This window comes from Diceros bicornis, chromosome 25 (assembly GCF_020826845.1).
Source record: "Diceros bicornis minor isolate mBicDic1 chromosome 25, mDicBic1.mat.cur, whole genome shotgun sequence".
Lineage (NCBI taxonomy): Eukaryota > Metazoa > Chordata > Mammalia > Perissodactyla > Rhinocerotidae > Diceros > Diceros bicornis.
The window spans coordinates 35,633,324-35,652,659 of NC_080764.1; the positions used below are offsets into that span (position 1 = coordinate 35,633,324).

A 19,336-nucleotide genomic window follows, 5' to 3' on the forward strand; every position below is an offset into this window, starting at 1 on the left:
CTTTTAATGTTAAAAAAACATGTTGGTGTCTCATTCAAGGAAGATAATGGTTTTCAAAAATATACTGGTTTCAGATCTAATTAAATTTAGGATATTTTTATTATCCAAGTCCATGCTCAAATGCCATTTTTTCTTTTTTTAGTTTAGTTTAATTTTTAGTTTATTTTATTTACCTCTGCTTCCCTTTTTCCACTTAAAGACCATCCCAAACCTTCAATTTCCCTCTCTAACCATCTTTGCGCTCTCTCCTTGCAGCTGACATGACCACTGCTGATTTATAGACTATTCAAAGTCTTCATTTAAAATGCTCGGCAACTAGAAGGATGTGCAACTGTGACATACAACTATCTACTGGGGCTTTGGGGAGAAAAAAAGGAGGAGGATTGGCAATAGATGTTAGCTCAGAGCCAGTCTTCCTCAGCAAAAAGAGGAGGATTAGATGGATGTTAGCTCAGGGCTGATCTTCCTCACACACACACACACACACACAATAAATAAATAAATAAAATAAATAAATAAAATAAATAAAATGCTTGGGTTATCATATTATGTTGAAATTCACGTGTAAATATCTTAAGATTAATTTTATTTGTAATTATAAAACTATTCAGGCTTTTCCTAAGTCACATCAAATCCATTAATAATCAATTAATTTCTAAAACTAATTTTAAGTAGCTAATACAGTAATCAACTAATTTGAAGATGATGTCTAAATTGCTTTCCTTCTTAAAGCTTACCTTCTCAAACAAATTGATAGCGTATCAGTTATATCTCTGGTTTGAATCTCAGCTCTGCCACATATTAACTAGGTGAACTCAAGAAAGTTGTTTTACCTTCCTGAGTCACTTTCCTCATTGGTAATACTGGAGATAATAGCATAATAGTGCCTAATTTGCAAAATTTTGATGGTCAAGGCTATTCTCAAATAGCTGCATAGCAAATGTATGTTTGTTTCACTTCTTAAGGATGATTATTAAATAATAATATACATATTTTTTTTTGTGAGGAAGATCAGCTCTGAGCTAACATTCATGCCAATCCTCCTCTTTTTGCTGAGGAAGACTGGCCCTGAGCTAACATCTATTGCCAATCCTCCTCCTTTTTTTTTTCCCTTTTTCTCCCCAAAGCCCCAGTAGAGAGTTGTATGTTATAGTTGCACATCCTGCTAGTTGCTGTATGTGGGATGCCGCCTCAGCATGGCCCAACAAGCGATGGGGCGGTGCACGCCCGGATCTGAACCTGGACCACCAGTAGTGGAGCGCACACACTTAACCACTAAGCCACGGGGCCGGCCCCCAAATAATAATATTTTTAATATGCGACCCATAGTGTTGGATTCTTAGACATGACCACCTACTTCAGAGTCCATCGCTTTCTCACAGTTCCCACCCATTTCCCATCCTCATGGGCACCTCCCTTGTATAATCTTAGTATTTCTATACATGTACTAAGATGTGGTATGACTAGATCAATTAAGCAACATTTAGCCAAGTACTGGACTAAGTGTTTTACAAACATAATCTCATTTAATTTTCACAACATCCCTTTGAGGTGCATGCTGTTATAATCTACATTTATAGATGATGACACTGAGGCTTGGAAAGGGTAGCAATTATTAACTAGGTGAACTCAAGAGAATTATTTTACCTGCCTGAGTCTCTTTCCTCATTGATAGTACTGGGGATTACAGCATAATAGTGCCTAATTTGCAAAATTTTGATGGTCGAGGCAATCAATATGAATGACATATTGTAGAATTGTAGAATACAGGATAATGTTAATAGCTTAAGAATTTAAGCTCTGTAGACATGGGTTCAAATTTCATCTTTGCCTCTTTCTGACATCCCAGTGCTGGCAATTCTACTTCCTACTATCTCTCTCACATCCTGGTAGTGTTCTCCATGCCCACAGCCATCTTGCCGTTTAGACCACATTCATTTCTTATGAACTAGTGCGTTAGCTTTGTAAAGTATCTCCCTGTCTTAGGTTTGTTTTCTTTTTTTTTATTTTATTTTTTATTTATTTTTATTTTTTATTTTTTATTTTTTGTTTATTCAAAATCACTAACTATCAGGGAAATGCAAATCAAAACTACAATGAGATATCACCTCACGCCCGTCAGAATGGCTATAATTAACAAGACAGGAAACAACATGTGTTGGAGAGGATGTGGAGAGAAGGGAACTCTCATACACTGCTGGTGGGAGTGCAAACTGGTGCAGCCACTATGGAAAACTGTATGGAGATTCCTCAAAAAATCAAGGTTGGAACTACCATATGATCCAGCTATTCCACTGTTGGGTATTTATCCAAAGAACTTGAAAACACCAATTTGTAAAGGTACCTGCACCCCTGTGTTCATTGCAGCGCTATTCACAATAGTCAAGACTTGGAAGCAACCTAAGTGCCCATCAAGGGACGAATGGATAAAGAAGCTGTGGTATATATACACAATGAAATACTACTCAGCCATAAGAAACGATGAAATCCAGCCATTTGTGACAACATGGATGGACATTAAGGGTATAATGCAAAGTGAAATAAGTCAGAGGGAGAAGGTCAAATACCGTATGATTTCCTTCATTAAGTAGTAGATAATAACAACAATAAACAAACACATAGGGACAGAGATTGGATTGGTGGTTGCCGGGGGGGAGGGGGGGAGGCAGGGGGGTAAGGGAATGGTTCGGGACATGTGTGTGGTGATGGGTTGTAGTTAGGTTTGTTTTCTAATTTGACTTCCACACCGACGACAGAATTATTCCTCCCCGTTACCTTCAGAAAAATGAAAGCAAATTCTTAGCAAAGCATAGATGATCCTTCACAATCTTTATAGTCTACTTCTCTAGCCTTATCTTTCATCTCTTAGCACTCTGAACCATGGCCTCATGTACTTCACTATAAAAGCTTGTGAACATAGTGTTCCATCTGTCTTGAAAACGTCCTGCCTTGGCCCCATTTTCGTCTGACTAGGACCTTTTTAATCATCCTTCAAAAATTATCTCAGATTTATCTCCTCTTTGAAACTTCCCCGTTCCCTTTATTCCCTGTTCCCACACTCCCAACACATAATTCAGAGTTGGCCATAGGTTTTAATATTTGACTCCTTGCCTTATTTATTCATTTTTGTGTTCCCACCTCCTGTCACTTAGAAGGAACCTAAAAACAATAACAAAAAATAATTAGAGTACTATTTAATTAGTGAAAAATGACACCTATGAATAGGTGAATTATTGTAAACTGTCTTATAGCATTTATACTATTAAAAAATCTCTCTGCTGTTGGACTTTTAACTAATCAGGAAATGGAAAAAAGAAATACCACCTTATTTGATTAAGATGAAAACACATTCTTTGTGTATAGCAAAAGAAAATAGAGATCCTTCACACTACAAATATTTATATAGGGACTGCACTAACTTGTTGTGTATCTTTGTATTAGCACATCTTCATTTTCCTTGACATCATTTCCAGTATGTGGGGCTTGTGACTGAAAAGATCAGCACGTGACCATCTCTTACCATTCCGTGCAAACATGGCTATGGGCTTCCTTGACTCGTTGCTTAGACACCCTGTTTGTTGTATTCTAACTCTTCAACTTGAACAGCTTGCTATGGTCTGAATGTTTGTGTTCCCCCCAAATTCTCACACATTGGAATCCTTATACCCAATGTGATGGTGTTAGAAGATAGGACGTTTATGAGGTGATTAGGTCACAAGGGCGGATCCCCAATGAATGGGACTGTTAGCACGGTCAAGTCGATTCCGACTTCTAGCGAGCCTGTGGACAGCGGAGTGGAACCCTGCCTGATCTTTTTGCGCCATCCTCTCACCTTCCATTGCTACATGAGACAATGCTCTGCTGCTATTCATAGGGTTTTTATGGCGAATTTTTTTCAGAAATGGGTGGCCAGGTCCTTCTTCCTAGTCTATCTTAGTCTGGAAGCTCTGCTGAAACCTGTCTACCCTGGGTGACCCTGCTGCTGTTTGAAATACGGGTGGCATAGCTTTCAGCATCACGGTAACAGGCAGCAGCCACAGTATGACAACTGACAGAGGGGTGGGTGTGGTTCCCTGACCAGGAAATGAACCCCGGCCAGGTGGTGGGAGCGCTGAATCTTAACCACTAGACCACCAGGGCTGGATCCTGAATGGGGTTAGTGCTCTTATAAAAGAGATCTCTAGCCCCTTTCGCCAAGTGAGGATACAAGAAGTTTGAAACCTACCAGAGGGCTCTCACCTAGCCATACTGGCACCCTGAGTTCAGACTTCCCGCCTCTAGAACTGTGAGAAATAAATATCTGTTGTTTATAAGCTACCTAGTCTGTGGTATTTTGTTATAGCAGCCCAAACAGACTAAAACACTGCTGTTTTGAAGTTACCGTGAATGTCCTCCTTACCAAGTTGGCTGACTTTGAGAGTACTGAATTCTCACCCTTTTGATCTCTATATCATGTAATACCATTTTAGAAATTTCTTCCTCTACTGGTTTCCATGAGGTCATGCTTTGATTGTCTTCTCATTGTGTAAAAGTCTGCTTTAAAAAAATCCAAATTCCTAGTTATATCATTCTCTACCATCAAACTTCTGCTCATTTTTATCTATACTCAATCCATCTCCTCCTTCATTCATTCCCATGACATCAGCTCTCTAGGGATGACTCCTAAGTCTGCATAGCCTATGCTATCCATTTACCTGCCCTCCATTTCCAGTACCTAACCACAAAGATATCTCCTATCAATTCTAATTCCATTATTAAATATTGAATTTATAAATTTTTCAAACAATTTTTACTCAATTTTTTTATTTACAGTGATTATTATTATTCTCTTATTTTCCCATTCTACAGGAATCCTTCTGATCATCTTCGATTTTTTCTTTTGCATGTAAAGCATATAGAAACTGTATCCAAGCCCTCTTTTTCTCCCTCTAATTATCTTTTATAATTCCCTTACCTAACTGTTGGGAATTTTGTCTGGCTCTTTCCACCCTAAGTCAGTTGTTTCCTTCATCTTGGGCACATAGTTGCCTCCACCTGCAGCTGAGAACTGCCATGTGACTAAGTATGTGCCAGTGGAATATGAGCAGAAGAGAAGTGTGCAACTTCCACCTAACTTGCTTAAAAGATGCTTGCTTGAGCATACTCATCTTTTGCTTTCTGCTGGCTATAAAGGATGACACCGTGAGCAACTTCGGGACTCATATTGAACAGGCTGGAGCAAGCCCCAGCCAGGTTCCTAATATGATTTCCTAGGAGAGAACGAATTACCCACCTTGGACTGAGAGATAAATAAACTTCAGTCGATTTTTGTATTTGCGTCCTTTTATAAAGCATTTTAGCCTTGACTATAACATGCTAATTATTACCAAACAACAGTCAAGTCTGTGCCTTCAACATTTCACACCAGCATGACTGCAGAGAGTTCTCATTCATTAGCCTCCTGTCTCTTTCTCATCTGCAGACAAACAGAGGTCAGTTCTTGTTCAGGCTGTAGGAGAGGATCACGACTTTTTCATATGCTGCAGCAAATAGAATTGAAGCCAAAAATGTAAATCCACAGTATCTTGGGGAGAAACTGAAATAAAAATCAGGCAGTCTTTTCAACTGAGTGCCCCATCAAAACAGGCCATACACTGGAGGAATCTAAGAATAAGACTACAGGACAGAAACTGGAGAAACCACACGACAGCAGAGAGTTCAAAGCAGAGGGTGGACGACAAAGCCTAGAGAGACGCCTTAAGCTGGGAAGAGCTTGGGGAGTTTTTAGGAGGAATGTGGCCTTGAGTCAAAGTAGGGAGGGAAGTGCATGGACTCTAACCTAGACATCTCTTATTTGTCCACTTTTCAAGGCATTCTTTATTCCAACAGGTTAGTTTCTTCCCAACTAGAGACAAATAGCTTAGAATTAGTCTTATTAAATCTGCTTTCTTCATGTCAATTTTGCACTGCATGTATAAAACACTGTAAACTACCATACTTTTTAAAATATGGTGCTATCTAGAATTGAAACAGTGAAGGAAAAGAGAAAACCCAGAAACATACCTAAGAAAATTTAAAACCTTCGTATCTAATGAACAAAGCACCAAAAACCAGTGGGTTAAGTGTTGATTTTTCCATCAAGTTTTAGGAAAATTGGCTATCTGGAAAATAATTTTTAATTAACACAACCTTAAGTTAGTGTATACCAAACTAAGTTATAGACTATTAAATAATTTAATTGATCCATTCATTCAACAAATATCTATTGAGTACCTAATATGTGCTAGACTCTGAGGTTATAATGGTATACATGACCTACTCTCTCCACTTAAAGACCTCAGAGTCTACTTGGGAAGAAAGACAAGCAAAGGAGAAAATAGGCAAAAATTGAAGTTAGGCAAGGGCTTCCAAGGCGAGGCCTCAGTGAGGCGCTGACATTATCGGAAAGAGGAGGGGCAGCAGAGGTGAAGGAATGCTTTCCAGCAAGGAGAACAAGGTGTGTTAAGACTAGAAACAATATAAAATATTTTGCTTTCTAAAACTACGAGAAGTTCAGTAAGGCAGCTATTGACATTTTATACAAATGCCCTCTTGGTCTAGACTGCCTAGCCAATAAATGCAGATAGAGAAAGACAAGTACAGGTTCAAGATAGCTTCAATATGTCCTTATATTCGGGAGGGTGGAGGGGAATGCTATACTGACCACTGGTATGAGAAGAAAAATATGCAAATAAACGACATGAGTAGGCAGTATTATTTGAAGTTGTTACTATGGTGAGTGTTTATAGTGAAAATTCTGCTTATCTTTTCAGAATCATCGGTATCTGGGGAGAAAAAGAATGTTAAGGAAAAGCAAAACATTAATTTTTAAATACTTTCTTAATCTCATTAATGGAGCTTTCTTGGTAAGAATCTTCATAATTATTTAGTAAAGAAAATGTAGTGCATTTTTATTGGCAATATTAAAAAATAAGCATTGACTGTCTTTTCTGTAGGTTCTTGGACTTTTACTCATGGGATTTGGTGCATGGCTTTTATTAGATGGAAATAATCTTTTCACAGCTTTGGGTATGTATCTATTTTCCTTTTTCTCTGTGAATGAAATGAAGCATTCCATTTTAAACAATTACATACATGATTTCTTCAGCAGGTGGCAGTATTTCTCTAAAATTCATTAAGTACTGTCCAGTTTTTCCTCTGAAGCTCTTTGTCAGTTGGTTTTAGAACCATCTCATTAAATAACAGGACTTAAATCCAAGACCATAAAGGAGAAAAAATTTTGGGAGAGAGAACTACGACCTTTGGAAAAGAGGATGAGAGAAATGGAAGACTGTGATTGTTCTGCTAATTATAGAACTTTACAGATCTATAGACTTGAAAAGATAATGGAGAGCAACATAGTTTCACTGCCCAAGTTAAATAATCTCTTTTAAAACTCAGCTACCATATATTCTCACCATTACATGGTTAGAAATAAAATATAATATTCCCTATGGAAACAACCTAAGTGTTCATCAACAAATGAATAGCTAAAGATATATGTATACACACACACAATGGAATTTTATTCAGCCATGAGAAATAAGGAAATCCTGCCATTTACAACAACATGGATGGAACTTGAAGGCGTTATGTTAGGTGAGATAAGTCAGACAGAGAAGGACAAAGACTGTATGATATCACTTATATGTAGAATCTAAAAAAACTGAACTTGTAAACACAGAGAGTAGAATAGTGGTTGCCAAGGGCTGGGGCAGTGGGAGTATTGGAGAGAGATTGTTTAAGGGTACAAACTTATAATTGGTAAATAAATAAGTTTTGGTGATCTAATGCACAATATAATGATTACAGTCAACAGTACTGTATTATAAACTTCAAAGTTACTAACGGGCAATCTTAACTATTCTCAATGCAAAAAAGACATGATAAATATGTGACATGACAAAGATGTTAACAATGCTACTATAGTAATCACATTGCAATATATAAATGTGCCAAACCCAGACATTGTACACCTTAAACTTATGCAATGTTATATGCCAATTTTATCTAAATAAAAAATATTCCCTTCCAAACATATTTTACAAAGCCAGCATTACCCTGATACCAAAACAAGACAAGAACACAACAAAAAAAGAAAATTATAGGCCAATAACCTTGATGAACATAGATACAAAAATCCTCAACAAAATAATAACAAACTGAACCCAACAATACGTTGAAAGGATCATACACCATGATCAAGTGGGATTTATTCCAGGGATGCAAGGGTGGTTCAACATCTGCAAATCAATCAACGTAATACATCATATTAACAAAATGAAGGATAAAAATCATATGATCATCTCAACAGATGCAGAAAAAGCATTTAACAAAATTCAACATCCATTTATGGTAAAAAGAACTCTCAACGAAGTGGGTATTGAGGAAATGTACCTCAACATAATAAAGGCCGTATATGACAAAGCCACAGTTAACATCATACTCAACAGGAAAGAGCTGAAAGCTTTTCCTCTAAGATCTAGAACAAGACAAGGATGCCCACTCCTGCCACTTTTATTCAACATAGGATTGGCAGTCCTAGCCACAGCAATCAAACAAGGAAAAGAAATAAAAGGCATCCAAATCAGAAAGGAAAAAGCAAAACTCATTATTTGCAGGTGACGTGATACTATATATAGAAAACCCTAAAGACTTCACCAAAAAACTATTAGAGCTAATAAATGAATTCAGTAAAGTTGCAGAATACAAAATCAGTATATAGAAATCTGTTGTGTTTCTATACACTAATAACCAACTATCAGAAAGAGAAATTAAGAAAACAATCTCATTTACATTTGCATCAAAAAGGACAAAATATCTAGGAATAAACTTAACCAAGGAGGTGAAAGACCTATATATACACTGAAAACTATAAGACACTGATGAAATAAATTGAAGAAGACACAAGTAAGTGAAAAGATATTCTGTGCTCACGGATTGGAAGAATCAATATTGTTAAAATGGTCATACTACCCAAAGCAATCTACAGATTCAATGAAATCCCTATCAAAATTCCAATGGCATACTTCACAGAACTAGAAGAAATAATTGTAAAATTTGTATGGAACCACAAAAGATATTGAATAGACAAAACAATCTTGAGAAAGAAGAACAAAGCTGAAGGTATCACGCTACCTGATTTCAAACTATACTACAAAGCTATAGTAATCAAAACAGTATTGTATTGGCATAAAAACAGACACACAGATCAATGGAACAGAATCAAGGGCCCAGAAATAAATCCACACATATATGGACAACTAATCTGTAACAAAGGAGCCAAGAACATACAGTGGAGAAAGGACAATCTCTTTAATAAATGCTGTTGGGAAAACTGGACAGCCACATGCAAAAGAATGAAACTAGACCACTATCTTTCACCATACACAAAAATAATTCAAAATGGACTAAAGACTTAAATGTAAGACCTGAAACCATAAAACTCCTAGAAGAAAACGTAGGCAGTAAGCCCGTTGACATCGGTATTAGCCATGTCTTTGTGGATTAGACTCCGAAATAAAAACAAAAAGAAACAAATGGGACTACATCAAACTAAAAACCTTCTGCACAGTGAAGAAAAACATCTTCGAAAGGAAAAGGCAATCTACTGAGTGGGAGAAGATACTTGCAAGTTATACTTCTGACAAGGGGTTAATATCCAAAATATATAAAGAACTCATACAACTCAACAACAGAAAAACAAACAACTCAATTAAAAAATGGGCAGAGGATCTGAATAGACATTTTTCCAAAGAAGTCATTCAGATGATCAATAGGCACATGAAAAGATGTTCAATATCACTACTTATTAGGGAAATGCAAATCAAAACTACAGTGAGATGTCACCTCACACCTGTAAGAATGGCTTTTATCAAAAAGGCAAGAAATAACAAGCATTAGAGAGGATCTAGAGAAAAGCGAACCCTCATACAGTTAGTGGGATTGTAAACTGGTGCAGCCACTATGGAAAACAGTATAGAGAGTCCTCAAAACACTAAGAATACAACTACCGTATGACCCAGCTATTCCACTTCTGGGTATTTATCTGAGGAACACAAAAACACTAATTTGAAAAGATATATGCACCCCTATGTCCATTGCAGCATTATCTACAATAGCCAAGATATGGAAACAACCTAAGTGTCTGTTGATGGATTAATGGATAAAGAAGACGATGTGGTATATATATATATATAATGGAGTACTACTTAGCCATAAAAAAGAATAAAATCTTGCCATTTGCAACAACATGGATGGACCTTGAGGGTATTATGCTAAGTGAAATAAGTCAGATGGAGAAAGACAAATACCGTATGATTTCACTCATATGTGGAATCTAAAAAAACAAAACAAGCAAACAAACAAAACAATTTACTGGAGGGGAAAGAGGTTGGAGGGGGAAAGATGGGTAAAGGGAGTCAACTGTGTGGTGATGGATGGTAACTAGACTTGTGTTGGTGAGCACTTTGTAATATATACAGATGTTGAATTATAATGCTGTGCACCTGAAACTTATGTAATTAAATAAATATATATTCCCATAGAATTTTGAATTTGAGTTTAAAAGAGTCTGGGACTAGACTTACCCAAGGTAGCCAAGATTTTGAAACACAGGACCTACCAGCAGCCATGTTTTACCTCGTGGACTGAGGCACATCAGAAGCTGGTCTGGAGGGAAAAGTGAAAAGAATTAGATTCCAGAGAGAGAGAGACAGAGATAAGAAAGAGACATCATCTACCCTTGATTTTTTTCAAGGCCCAAATGCATATCCACACTTTTCCCATGTGGTTGTTTAGATATTTTTTTGCATGTCCCAATATTCATTAAATAAATTTATTTTTTTGGATTAAAAAAATATATATAATATTACCCAAATATGAATAAAATAATTGAATGCATTTAACTTTATACAAAAAAACTTTAGATCTTTATATTGCCCTTATTTTACCATTTTGTGGTATGCTGTGGTCACTGTGGACTGAAGTTTAATAGGCTAAGGTTATTTTTATAGAAATATCCTTGGTTGGCAGGAAGAAAGCCACATTTTCAGTGCTCAATAGCCATATATGGCTATTGGGTATTGGTTACCTCACTGGACAGCATAGATATAGAACATTTCCATTATCTCAGTAAGTTCTATTGAACAGCACTGTTAATCATTGAACATATGGCAAAAAACATATGTACTATAGAGCCAACATATTTCTTAGTGGATATCAAGCAAGAAAAAATATGTTTGTGGGAAAAAGCAAGCTAAATGAAAAGGCTTAATATGTAATAAAGTGCTACAAAGTAATGAATAATTTATCTAAACTTCGGCTATACCTAAGTGCCTGGTATCTTTATTCTCTTCTGTTTGTGTACTTTGTTTATGCAAAAGTATTCATGATGTCTGAGGGCATTAGCAGTTTACTAAGAGTAAATAGGTGTGTAGCGATCTTATGACAATGTTTCTCTCTCTCTTTCCTTCCCCACAATAATGACAACAGTTGTTTCTGCTGATTTAGTGTTGACTTGGTGCCAGACACCGGGCTAAGCACTTCCCATGCAGTATCTAACTTAATAATGTAGTAATTATTGGTGGAGCAAAAGGCATTTTCTTTTTTTTCCTTCTCTCTGTTATGGACTTGACAGATTATTCTCATTAACCCTAATGTACTTGTGGAAAAACCCCCTGCAGAGGTGATCAGAAACTTATCTTTTAAGTTCTGTTTTAAAAAGTTATGTATGGGGGCCGGCCCCGTGGCTTAGCGGTTAGGTGCGCACACTCCCCTACTGGTGGCCCGGGTTCGGATCCCGGGCGCACACTGACACACCCCTTGTCTGGCCATGCTAAGGCGGCGTCCCACATACAGCAACTAGAAGGATGTGCAACTATGACATACAACTATCTACTGGGCCTTTGGGGAGGAAAAGGGAAAAAAAGGAGGAGGATTGGCAATAGATGTTAGCTCAGAGCCGGTCTTCCTCAGCAAAAAGAGGAGGATTAGCATGGATGTTAGCTCAGGGCTGATCTTCCTCACAAAAAAAAAATAAAAGAAAAGTCATGTATTTAAAACACTTAGTGAAACCTAAATTAAAGTTTCAGGACACGGAACTGAAAATAACCAGTTTGAGACAAGAAACATTAGATATTCTCCTCTTCTTTATCTACAACTTTCAATTAATTTACCTCTTTTTAAGTCATTCGGCCCTCACCTCTTCATTCGTAATAACACCATGCCACCTAAGGTCCCCATCCATCCTCTCCACTGTAATAGCCTTCAGTAGCCTTGCACTGATCTTCTTTCTCAGCCTTGTTCCAAATACCATTCCATTTTTTTTTATAATTTTTATTTATTTATTTTTCCCCCAAAGCCCCAGTAGATAGTTGTATGTCATAGCTGCACATCCTTCTAGTTGCTGTATGTGGGACGTGGCCTCAGCATAGCCGGACAAGCGGTGCGTCGGTGGCCGCCTGGGATCCGAACCTGGGCCGCCAGTAGTGGAGTGCGCGCACTTAACCGCTAAGCCACGGGGCCGGCCCTCCATTTTTTTTTTAAGGATTTTTTTTTTCAGGTGTACATCATTATACTTCTATTTCTGCATAGATTACATCATGTTCACCACTCAAATACCAATTACAACCCATCACCACACACATGTGCCAAATTATCCCTTTCACCCTCCTCCCTGCCCCCCTCCCCTCTGGTAACCACCAATCCACTCTCTGTCTCTATGTGTTTGTTTATTGTTGTTATTATCTACTACTTAATGAAGGAAATCATACCGTATTTGACCTTCTCCCTCTGACTCATTTCACTTTGCATAATACCCTCAATGTCCATCCATGTTGTCACAAATGGCTGGATTTCATCGTTTCTTATGGCAGAGTAGTATTCCATTGTGTATATATACCACAGCTTCTTTATCGATTCATCCGTTGATGGGCACTTAGGTTGCTTCCAAGTCTTGGCTATTGTGAATAACGCTGCAATGAACACAGGGGTGCATGCATCTTTATGCACTGGTGTTTTCAAAGTTCTTTGGATAAATATCCAGCAGTGGAATAACTGGATCATATGGTAGTTCCATCCTTGATTTTTTGAGGAATCTCCACACTGTTTTCCATAGTGGCTGCACCAGTTTGCACTCCCACCAGCAGTGTATGAGAGTTCCCTTCTCTCCACATCCTCTCCAACACATGTTGTTTCCTGTCTTGTTAATTATAGCCATTCTGACCGGCGTGAGGTGATATCTCATTGTAGTTTTTATTTGCATTTCGCTGATAGTTAATGATGTTGAACATCTTTTCATGTGTCTGTTGGCCATCTGTATATCTTCTTTGGAGAAATGTCTGTTCAGGTCTTTAGCCCATTTTTTAATTGGGTTGTTAGTTTTTTTGTTGTTGAGATGCATGAGTTCTTTATATATTTTAGAGATTAGCCCCTTATCAGATGTATGGTTTGCAAATATCTTCTCCCAATTGTTAAGTTGTCTTTTCGTCTTGTTGATGGTTTCCTTTGCTGTGCAGAAGCTTTTTAGTTTGATGTAGTCCCATTTATTTATTTTTTCTATTGTTTCTCTTGCCCGGTCAGACATGGTGCTTGAAAATATGTTGCTAAGACCGATGTCGAAGAGCATACTGCCTATGATTTCTTCTAGAAGTTTCATAGTTTCAGGTCTTACATTCAAGTCTTTAACCCATTTTGAGTTAATTTTTGTGTATGGTGTAAGGTAAAGGTCTACTTTCATTTTTTTGCACGTGGCTATCCAGTTTTCCCAACACCATTTGTTGAAGAGACTTTCTTTTCTCCATTGTATGTTCTTGGCTCCTTTGTCAAAGATTAGCTGTCCATAGATGTGTGGGTTTATTTCTGGGCTTTCGATTCTATTCCATTGATCTGTGTGTCTGTTTTAGTGCCAGTACCATGCTGTTTTGGTTACTATAGCTTTTTAGTATATTTTGAAATCAGGGAGTGTGATACCTCCAGCTTTGTTCTTTTTTCTCAAGATTCCTTTAGCTATTCGGGGTCTTTTGTTGTTCCATATAAATTTTAGGATTCTTTGTTCCATTTCTGTGAAAAATGTTGTTGGAACTTTGATAGGGGTTGCATTGAATCTATAGATTGCTTTAGGAAGTATGGACATCTTAACTATGTTAATTCTTCCAATCCAAGAGCATGGAATATCTTTCTATTTCTTTGTGTCTTCTTCAATTTCTTTCAGCAATGTTTTATAGTTTTCCGTGTACAGATCTTTCACCTCTTTGGTTAAGTTTATTCCTAGGTATTTTATTCTTTTTGTTGCAATTGTAAATGGGGTTGTATTCTTAATTTCTCTTTATGCTACTTTATTGTTAGTGTATAGAAATGCAACTGATTTTTGTGTGTTGATTTTATATCTTTATATCTTCCAACTTTACTGTATTCGTTTATTACTTCTAAAAGTTTTCTGGTGGATTCTTTAGGGTTTTCTATATATAAAATCATGCCATCTGCAAATAGTGAGAGTTTCACTTCTTCCTTTCCAATTTGGATCCCTTTTATTTCTTTTTCTTGCCTGATTGCTCTGACTAGGACTTCCAGTACTATGTTAAATAGGAGTGGTGACAGTGGGCATCCTTGTCTGGTTCCTGTTCTTAGAGGGATAGCTTTCAGTTTTTCACCATTGAGGATGATATTAGCTGTGGGTTTGTCATATATGGCCTTTATTATGTTGAGGTGCTTTCCTTCTATACCCATTTTATTCAGAGTTTTTATCATAAATGGATGCTGTATCTTGTCAAATGCTTTCTCTGCATCTGTTGAGATGATCATGTGATTTTTATTCTTCATTTTATTAATGTGGTGTATTACGTTGATTTATTTGCGAATGTTGAACCATTCCTGCATACCTGGAATAAATCCCACTTGATCATGGTGTATAATCTTTTTAATGTATTGTTGTATGCGATTTGCTAGTATTTTGTTGAGGATTTTGGCATCAATGTTCATCAGTGATATTGGCCTGTAATTTTCCTTTTTTGTGTTGTCCTTGTCTGGTTTTGGTATCAGGGTAATGTCGGCTTCATAGAATGAGTTAGGGAGCTTACCCCCTCCTCAATTTTTTGGACGAGTTTGAGAAGGATAGGTATTAAGTCTTCTTTGAATGTCTGGTAGAATTCACCAGGGAAGCCGTCTGGTCCTGGACTTTTATTTTTGGGAAGGTTTTTGATTACTGTTTCGATCTCCTTACTGGTGATTGGTCTATTCAAATTCTCTACTTCTTCTTGATCCAGTTTTGGAAGGTTGTATGATTCTAAGAATTTATCCATTTCTTCCAGATTGTCGAATTGGTTGGCATATAGCTTTTCATAGTATTCTCTTATAATCTTTTGTATTTCTGAGGTGTCTGTTGTAACTTCTCTTTCATTTCTGATTTTACTTATTTGTGCCTTCTCTCTTTTTTTCTTGGTGAGTCTAGCTACAGGTTTGTCAATTTTGTTTATCTTTTCAAAGAACCAGCTCTTAGTTTTATTAATTTTTTCTATTATTTCTTTAGTCTCTATTTCATTTATTTCTACTCTGGTTTTTATTATTTCCCTTCTTCTACTGATTTTGGGCTTTGTTTGTTCTTCTTTTTCCAGTTCCTTTAGGTACATTGTTAGATTGTTTATTTGAGATTTATCTTGTTTGTTGAGATAGGCCTGTATTGCTATAATCTTCCCTCTCAGAACTGCTTTCGCTGTATCCTGTAAATTCTGGCATGTCATATTTTCATTTTCACTTGTCTCCAGGTATTTTTTGATTTCTTCTTTGATTTCTTCGTTGACCCAGTCGTTGTTCAGTAGCATTTTGTTTAATCTCCACGTATTTGTGGCTTTTCTGATTTTCTTCCTATAGTTGATTTCCAGTTTCATAGTGTTGTGGTCAGAAATGATGCTTGGTATTATTTCGATCTTCTTAAATTTATAGAGACTTGTTTTGTGGCCTAATATGTGATCAATCCTGGAGAATGTTCCATGTGCATATGAAAAGAACATGTATTCTTTGGTTTTTGGATGGAACGCTCTGTATATATCTACTAGGTCTATCTGTTCTAGTGTGTCATTTAAGGCCAATGTTTCCTTATTGATCTTCTGTTTGGATGATCTATCTGTTGGTGTAAGTGGAATGTTAAAGTCCCCTACTATTATTGTGTTACTGTCTATTTCTCTTTTTATGTCTGTTAATAATTGCTTTATATATTTAGGTGCACCTACATTGGGTGTGTAGATATTTACAAGTGTTATACCCTCTTGTTGGATTGTTCCCTTGATCATTATGTAATGCCCTTCTTTGTCTCTTTTTACAGTTTTTGTTTTAAAGTCTATTTTGTCTGATATGAGTACTGCTACCCCAGCTTTCTTTTCATTGCCATTTGCGTGGAGTATCTTTTTCCATCCCTTCACTTTCAGTTTTTGAGTGTCTTTAGATCTGAAGTGTGTCTCTTGTACGCAGCATATATATGGGTCTTGTTGTTTTATCCAATCAGCCACCCTATGCCTTTTAATTGGAGCATTTAGTCCTTTGACGTTTAAAGTAGCTATTGATAAGTATGTACTTACTGCCATTTTTTAACTTTTTTTTCTTAGTGTTTTAGTAGTCCTTCTCTGTCCCTTTCTCCTTCTATACAGAATTGATGGTCTCTTTAGTTTGACCTCTGTCTGAAAGCTCTACTCTTTAACTCCCCTCCTCCCTCCTTTTATGTTTTTGATACATATCTAACCTCTTTTTTGTGCATTTGTATCCATTACCATCTTATCATGGAAATAGATAATTTTTCCTATTTGTGGTCTTATCTTTTCCCCTTAAATCAGTCCCTTTAACATTTCTTGTAGCACTGGTGTCTTGGTGTCAAACTCCTTTAATTTTTGCTTGTCTGGGAAATTTTTGATGTCTCCTTCCATTTTGAATGATAACCTTGCTGGGTAGAGTATTCTTGGCTGTAAATTTTTTCCTTTTAGCACTTTAAATATATCGTGCCACTCTCTTCTAGCCTGTAAGGTTTCTGCTGAGAAGTCAGCTGATAGCCTTATGGGGCTTCCTTTGTATGTAACTTGTCTTTCTCTTGTGGCTTTTAGGATTCTCTCTTTATCTTTAATTCTTGACATTTTGATTATGATGTGTCTTGGTGAGGGCCTCTTTGGGTTTATCTTGTTTGGGGCTCTCTGTGCTTCCTGTACCTGGATGTCTGTTTCCTTCCTTAAGTTAGGGAAGTTTTCATCTATTATTTCTTGAAATAGATTCTCTGCCCCTTTGTCTCGCTCTTCTCCTTCTGGGACACCTATAACATGGATGTTAGTGCACTTGATGTTGTCCCAGAGGTCTCTTAGACTGTCCTCACTCTTTTTAATTCTTTGGTCTTTTACCTGTTCAGCTTGGGTAATTTCTTCTAGTCTTTCATCCAGCTCACAGATCCGTTCTTCTGTATCCTCTACTCTGCTTTTGCGTCCCTCTAGTGAGTTTTTCATTTCCAGTTTCGTATTCTTCATTTCTGATTGGTTCTTTTTTATATCTTCCATTTATTTGTTGACATTCTCAATGAGTTCATCTATTCTCCCCAGATCAGTGAGCATCCTTAACACTCTTTGTTTGAACTCTCTGTCAGGTAGGTTGCTCATTTCTCTTTCACTTAGTTCCTTTTCTGGGGTTTTGTCCTGTTCCCTTACTTGGAATGTATTCCTTTGCCTCCTCATTTTGCCTCTTTCCCTGTACTTGTGTCTACATATTAGGTAGGTCAGCTACGTCTCCTGCTCTTGGATAGGTGACCTTATGTAAGTGATTTCTTAGGAGGCCTGCAGTGTGCTTCCCTCAGTTCTCAATGTTCCAGGGGTGACCCCTATGTGGGCTACGTGTGTCCTTCTGTTGTGGCCTGTTTGCTCTCCCTGTAGGTGCCCAGGGAGGCTGAATTATGCTCCTCGTCAGCTCTTGTAATGCTCAGCTGTTTGTAGTTGTTGTGGGCCCTTCAGTCTCTTTATCAGGTGTGGGGAGCCCCAGCACAGTTGGCTGCAAGTTCTAATACCACATTTGTGTTGCAGTATTTCTTTTAAGTGAGTAGGCCCCCAGCGGGGCAGGTTGTTAGGCTGAGGGGCTTACAATTGCTATAAGCCTCCAGCCTTTAGGTCTCTTGTCAGCTCTCTGAGGATTGCAGCTGGGTGGGGCTGGCCTCAGGCACAGGAGCACCCAATTGTTTCAGGCTTTGGAAGGTGGGGCAAACCCCCTATGTAGGTCTTTGAGAAGCACAAGTCTTCTGCAGCTGACAAGCCCTGCCACCCACAGGTCCACACACACAGTCAACACAGTCCTGCCCCGTGTGTGTGCCCCAACCTCCTGAAGTGTCTCCACAGCGGGAGCCCCACACTCTCCACCTGCTCCTTGTGCACACCCTGCCCCACTGAAGTGGGCTCAGTTGCCAGGCTGCAGAGAATCCAGTCACCAATCTATGCAGGCCCACAAGTTGCCTGAGGGCTTGTTGTTGGTTGGGGCCAGTCTCTAGGGTGGGCTGCCTGCCCTGGCTGAGCTGGATTAAATCGGTGCTCTAGTGGGTGGGGCAGACCTGGGCTAGCAGGCCCCAGGGAGAACTCCAATGGCGTCTGTGTCAGCACACCCACACCGGGCCACAACAATGGCCGCCGCCAATGTCCCAGTCCCTGGAGAGGTATCACCTCTCACTGAGATGCCCTCAGGGCCTATAAGGTGAGTCTCTTTTCAGCAAAGCACTATGCACCTTTCATTCTGGTGATTTTCGGTTGCTTTCTGAAACGGGTGAGTTTGCGCGTGGGCCCTTTAAGAGCCAGTTTTAATTTCTTTGTAAACCAGCTTTTCTGGGGGTACACCCCAATGTTTTAGTAGCAGGCAAATGCCATTCCATTTTAAATGCAAATTTACCCATGTAACATAAGAGCTTCTTTCTGGCTCCCTATTGCCGTTATTTTCTCATATGACGAATTTTTCTAGAGCGTCTTCTACACGTTGGGCACTATCCCATGAGCTGAGGATATAGTAGTATACAAGAAAGATAAAGTTCCTGGCCTCCTTGAGCTTAATTCCAGTGAGGAAGACTGGAAAACAGCACCCAAAGTGCCTGTAATTTGGCCTTTGCAAACTTTCCAGTCTCATCTGCCTCAAACTGTAAGCGCCAGCAAAGCTGAGTTTCTTACACACACTGTGCAATTCTGTGTCTCAGAATGCTTCCGACGTTCCAACCTAGATGTTTCCAGTTGTCATTTAAAGCCTAAACTCAGGTCTTACCTTCTTCAGTAATCTTGCCTAGCTCCACCCTCCAACCTCCTCTCCCCACCGGATTAGGTGT

General features: G+C 38.2%; 1 protein-coding gene across 1 annotated transcript in view; it reads left to right on the forward strand.

Annotated features, from left to right (window-relative positions):
- The window catches only part of TSPAN19 (tetraspanin 19), a 38,227-nt gene that overhangs the window by 4,375 nt on the left and 14,516 nt on the right, over positions 1-19,336 (forward strand). The gene's annotated exons all lie outside the window — the stretch shown is intronic.